The sequence below is a fragment of the Capsicum annuum genome, chromosome 9, assembly GCF_002878395.1.
Source record: "Capsicum annuum cultivar UCD-10X-F1 chromosome 9, UCD10Xv1.1, whole genome shotgun sequence".
In the NCBI taxonomy this organism is placed as follows: Eukaryota; Viridiplantae; Streptophyta; class Magnoliopsida; order Solanales; family Solanaceae; genus Capsicum; species Capsicum annuum.
The window spans coordinates 168,097,575-168,103,970 of record NC_061119.1 but is presented as its reverse complement, the minus strand read 5'-3'; positions in this window follow the sequence as shown (position 1 = coordinate 168,103,970).

The following is a 6,396-nucleotide window of genomic DNA, read 5'->3' as shown; positions in this document are numbered from 1 at the left end:
TTGCCTTTGTGTCTTTAGCCTTTCCTCAGTACATGCGACTAACATAGACTAGGGCCCTTCCAGTAAGAAAGTCAGACCCATATAGCCCGTGGGGTGCCTTTAGGATTAAGTGAGCTACATAGTTTAGTCTAATTTTTAAACTATCATGTAAATTGACCCTTGCCCTTATCCCAACATCTTATATATACGTATACGAATGTGGTGCATGTGGTCTATGACTGAATTTTTGGTAAATGCATTATTTTATCCCTATTCTTGAGTTACATGCCGGTTCGCCCCACTGACCATCCACAGACGCTACATCATTTCATGATGTAGGTTTTGAGGACTTTTCTGTTGCTCCTGTGCAATGTTAGGTGATTGGGTACTCTATGGATCAGCTGTGAAGTTGTGATCCTCCTTTCTTTAGAAGGCCCAATCATTGATTAATTTCTTTATTCTTTTAGTACTCTTGGATTTTTTTTATCATAGTCGGGGTCATATCTCGATGGGGTTGCTAAAATAAAGAAGAAGCAGATACTGAATGCTATCTTAATAAAGATTAAGGAAAATATTGGTCAGAAAAATGTTGTAGCTTTTGAGATTGGTGGTAATGGTATCTTGAGGTAACAAGGTAGATTATGTGTTTTCGATGTAGATGGGTTGAGAGAGGATCTTCGTTGAGGCTCATGAGTTGTGTTATGTTATTCATCCTGGTTCGACAAAGATGTATTATAATCTTAAGGAGATTTATTGGTGGAACAATATAAAATGCGATGTGGCCAGTTTTTTTAGCTAAATGCATGGTGTGTCTATAAGAGAAAATTGAGAACTTGAGGCTTGATAGGTTGACTTAAGAGATCAAACTACCGGTATGGAAATAAGAGATAATTAATATGAATTTTATCACTGGTCTTCCTTGGTCTCGGAATTAGTTTGATTTGATTTGGGTTATCATGGATAGGATGACTAAGTCTACCCACTTCTTGCTAATGAGGACTAGTTATTCAATAGAGGATTATACGAAGTTGTTCCTCCAAGAGATTGTGAAGTTGCATGGGGCGCCTGTTTCTATCATTTTAGATTGCGATACTCAGTTCTCATTGCTTTTGTTTTTTGCATTTTTTAGAGAGGTTTGTGAACTATAGTGAGCCTTAGTACTGCTTTCCACCCGCAGTCAGATGGATAAGCATAAAGGACTATTTAGACCTTGGAAGATATGCTTCAAGCTTGCATGATTGACTAGAGTGGTAGTTGGGTTGATCATTTGCCTCTTATAGAGTTTACGTATAATAATAACTATCAATTTAGTATTGGGATAGCTCCATTTGAGGCGTTATATAGGAGGTGTAGGTCTCTTATTGCGTGGTTTGAGGTTACTGAGGTAGAGATATTTTGCTCAGATTTGGTTCACCAATCGATGGAGAAGGTAAAGGTGATTCGTGATAGACTTAAAACTATCCAAAGTTGCTAAAAGTCTTATGAAGCTGTAATGCATACAGAGTTAGAGTTTGAAGTTGGCGATTGGGTATTCTTGAAGGTATCGCCCATGAAGGGAGTAATGCAGTTTGGGAAGAAGGGAAAGCTCATTCTACGATATGTCTGCTCGTACTTCATCTTGAAGAGAGTTGCTAAAGTTGCGTATGAGTTAGAGTTTCCTCCTAGTTTGAGCTTTATTCATTTGGTGTTTCATGTTTTGATGTTAAAAACTGTGTGGGTGATCCTTTGATGGTTATTCATTTAGAGGAGGTGGGTATTTTTGATTTGTTATTATATGAGGAAGTCCCCATTAAAATTTTAGATCGGCAAGTTCACCAGTTGTGGACGAAGGACGTAGTTTTGGTTAAGTTTTTATGGAGGAACCACAAGGTTGAAGAGGCTACTTGGGAAGCCGAAGAGGACATGAAGTCCAAGTATCCATTCTTATTTTTTACTTTGGATAACCATGCATAAGGTATGTTTTATTCTTAACATTTTGTTTTCTGACTTTGTAAAGGAAAGAGTGACTTTCTTGGCTTCTTTATTTTCTGAGTTTGTTAAAGGTAAGGGTAGAGGTATATGGAGTCAAATCATGCTAGCAATTGCCCTGTTTAATCATTCGAGGACTAATGATCCAAGTGGGGGAGAATTGAAACACCCTAGATTTTTGGCCCCTAAAAATTTCTCGTGTTTGAGCTCACTGCCCTGGTTATGACTGGACCCTATGAGTAGTAGGGTGACTTGACAAGTCACTAGAAAGAGTTGTAACTAAACCAGTAAGTTTGTGGCTTGATTCTTCTTTGAGTACGAGAGGCTTACTAAGAACCGTAATGAGATATTATGAGTCATTAGGTGTAATCGTAGGGTGTCCAGTGTAGTCCCAAATTAGATTCTGTGTTGACTATAACTGGATCCTATGAGTCATAGCATCCCATTACAATTTGTGACATTAAGTCGTAAGGATAACAATGTAGGGCGCCTTGATGAGTCGTAAGGAGTGGTTATGACTCGTGGTGACGAATCATAAGGAGTGGTTACAAGTCAAGGGGTTGACTCGTAATCAAAGGCGGCACTTTTCAGCTTTAAAGTTGAGGGCATTCTAGATATTTTACCTCTTAACCAAATAGAACCCCCATGACTTATAACCTCTTTTAAGGTGTCATTATCTCTCAGAAACACCTAAGTAACTCCTCAAATAATCCCAAATCCTTAAGGTTAAGAACACTTAGGGTTTTCAAAAGGTTGATCAATTAGGGCTCTCAAGGGTGATTTCTCTCCGTACATCTTACTATTACAGGCATATTACTCTTCCCTCATTATTAATTTTGTAAAATCATGTGATTTAAAGTATTGTGCATGAGATTATTGTGATGGTTTTGAAACATAGGTTGGTTTTTTTGAATGTTTATGAATTAAACAAAGTTTCTCATGATTTAATTATGATTTTCATGCTTTAAATATGGTTTTGAACTTGTGGGTGCAAGGGTATGGTGAATGAACTAGGGAATTGTGATTTTCCAAACTTGTGGCTTTTGAAGTGGTTATAACCCCAAACCCATAATGTGAAATTAGTTTTAGTTATGAGAACTGTGGGAATTTGTAAAAATTGAACTGGTCTTGAATTATTGCATGATATAAAAAGTTATATGAAATACAATGGTATGATTTAATGAACAAAGGGAGTCAATGTTCCCCAATGTGTACTAATGAACAAAGGGGGTCGTTCTCCCCAAGTTAATGGAAATTGTTTTGGCATGATGTGTTACCTTGCAAGTATAGTTAGTATGACGATACCAACATTATATGCCTTAATGTAAAATATGGTTACATGAATGGGAATGTGTGATACTTGTTTTCATTGGGATATAATAAGGGTTGTGTAGTTGAGTCATGAAAGTGGAGGTCCGAGTGACCAATATTTGAAACCGCATTTACCGACGCAGTAGTCAAAGTGACCAGAGAAGTTTGAGTCCCCCTTCTTATTATTATTATTATTATTATTATTATTTCATGATTAGGAAGGTTTAAGGCCCCCGTAAATCATTATATGATCGGGGGCTTAAGTCACCTTGGTATATGTTGGAGAGATTGAGTCCCTTATATGGTTATATATAAGATTATTCTCCGATTCGTGCAACTACATGCACTGGGGATGGACTAGGGGGTGAGAGATGGGGCCTATATAGCCTGTGGGTACTATTATATGATGGTTGATCTACATAATCCAATCTAAGATTTTAAACATTCATGCTAAGCCTTGATCCTTATCCCGACATGTGATATATATATATATATATATATATATATATATATATATATATATATATGTTTATGCATTGGTTATGTGCATTATTTTAAATAATTTTAAACTGTTGATCATATCATGATGTTATCCTTATCCTCGAGTTACATGCTAGCATTCACCCTGCTAATCGTCTTCAGCAGCTGTATCCCCATGTGATGCAAGAACTAGTCATACTTCTACTCCTCCTGCTCAGTAAGTTGAATTTGGGGTCATCTAGTGAGTCAAATTAAACTGGTGAGCTTCCATACTTCGGAAGACCCCATTTCATGATTATGATTTTCTTTATATTTTGACTATTCCTTTGGATTTGGTTTAGGCTATTGTCGGGGAAATGTCTCGACACTTTATTAATGTTCATTTTTGGATCATACTTTTGAAGAATTTTTTGAACTACTGTGGCTATTGGGTGGTATCAGTCGGTTGATTGGTCGGTCGTCAGTGGTTGGTTATGGACATGCATTTAAACTTTCTTAGACTTTTGAATGGTATCTTGTTATATGTTTAAAATTCAGCCAACCTTAGGGTGTAGTGTGTTTGATTTGGTTAGGTACAGGGGGTGTTCTCCGGTCCATGTGGTGCTTGAGATACACATCACGACCAGGCCCTGGTTTGGGCCATGACAGAAAAGTAGGTTATGGATCCCAGACTTATGGCTTTTGAGATTGGGGGAAATGGTATCTTGAGGTATCAAAGAAGGTTGTGTGTCCCTAATGTATATGGGTTGCGAGAAAGAATTTTTTCTGAGGCTCATAAGTCCAGATATACAGTTCTCCCGGGTTCGACCAAGATATATCATAACTTGAAGGAAATCTACTAATGGAATAATATGAAGAGGGATGCGGCAAATTTTGTTAGTAAATATATGGTATATTATCAAGTCAAGGTTAAATATTTGAGGCTTGGTGGCATATCCCAACAGATAGATTTGCCAGTGTGGAAGTGGGAGGTGATTAAAATAGATTTTATTATGGGTCTTCTAACGTCTTGGAATCAGTATAATTTTATTTAGGTCATTGTAGATAGAATGACTAATCTTGCTTACTTCTTGCCTATGAGGACTAACTACTCAGGAGAAGATTATGCTAAGTTGTTCATTTAGGAGATAGTAAAGTTGCATAAGGCGCCAGTGTCTATTATTTCAAACCGAGGTACGTAGTTTTTTTCACTACTGGTGTTTGTTCAGTAATGTTCTGGTATGTAGGTGAACATTAGCACTACTTTCTACCCTCAGATCGATGGATAAGCAAAGCGTACTATTTAGACCTTGGAGGATATGCTAAGGGACTGTGTGATTGGTTTTAAAAGGAAGTTGTGTTGACCATTTGTCTCTTATGGAGTTTGCTTACAATAATATTTATTATTCCAGCATTCAAATGTCCCCTTTTGAGGCCCTTTATGGTAGAAAGTGCTAGGTCTCCTATTGGATGGTTGGGGTAGGTAAGACTAGGGTTTTTGGTCCTAACTTAGTTCACCAAGCTATAGAGAAGGTGAAAGTGATTAGAGAAAGACTTAAGACTGCTTAAAGTCGCCAAAAGTCTTACACAGATGTGAAGCGTAGAGAGTTAGAGTTTGAAGTTGGAGATTGGGTGTTCTTAAAGGTTTTTCCTATGAAAAGAGTCTTGAGATTTTGGAAGAAGGGAAAGCTCAGTCCCCGTTACATTGGTCCATACCAAATTGTAAGGAGAATTGGCAATGTTGCTTATGAGTTAGAGTTACCAACAAATTTGGTCTTGATTCATCCTGTTTTCCATTTGTCTATGCTGAAAAAGTGTGTGGGTGACCCTTCTTTGATAGTGCCAGTTGAGGATGTTGGTGTTAAGGATTCTTTGTCCTATAAGGAAGTTTCAGTTGAGTTACGAGATAGACAAGCTCGTAGATTGAGGAAAAAGGATATAGCTTCGGTGAAGGTTCTTTGGAGAAATCAAAAGGTAGAAGAAGCTATTTGGGAATCAGAAGAATCTATGAAAGTCAAGTACCTATTCTTATTCCCTATGTTGGATAAAAGTGCTTCACGTATGAGTTTCTTCTCCCTCTTATCGCTTTTTGAATTTGTCCTTGGATTTATTGTGTTCTTTATATTATCATGCAAAAAAATATCCTAACTCCTCATTCGGTGATGAATGATCCAAAGGGGGGAATAATGTAAGACCCTGTAAAATTTTGATCATTTTATTTTTTACCCTACCGTGTGCATAACATGGATTTTTTACTTGAATTATGATAAGGGGTGTTAAAAGAGTGTTTTTTAGAAAGTTTTGGAATTTTTGGAAGGGGTTCAGGGTCCTTTTGGGACCCCGAGACAGTAAGGGTCCATGACAGCGGAGTTCCATGCCACTTAGCTTCCACGATAAGAGCATGGCACGTTGGCTACCCTCCGCGATAGTAGTGTACCATGCTGCTATGTTAATTTCTTTCAATTTTTTCATCACTTGGGGTGAGGGGCTTTTTGGTCCTTTACCCCTTAAACGACTTTAAAACATCAAATTGACTATTTTCCTTCAGTTATCAAAATTAAACACTACACTTTTCCTCTTAAACCCCCAAATCAAGAAAGTTCAAGGGTTTATCAACAACCACTAATCCGGGATCCAAACTTTAATTTTCCTTTAATTTTTTCTATATTTCAGGCTTGT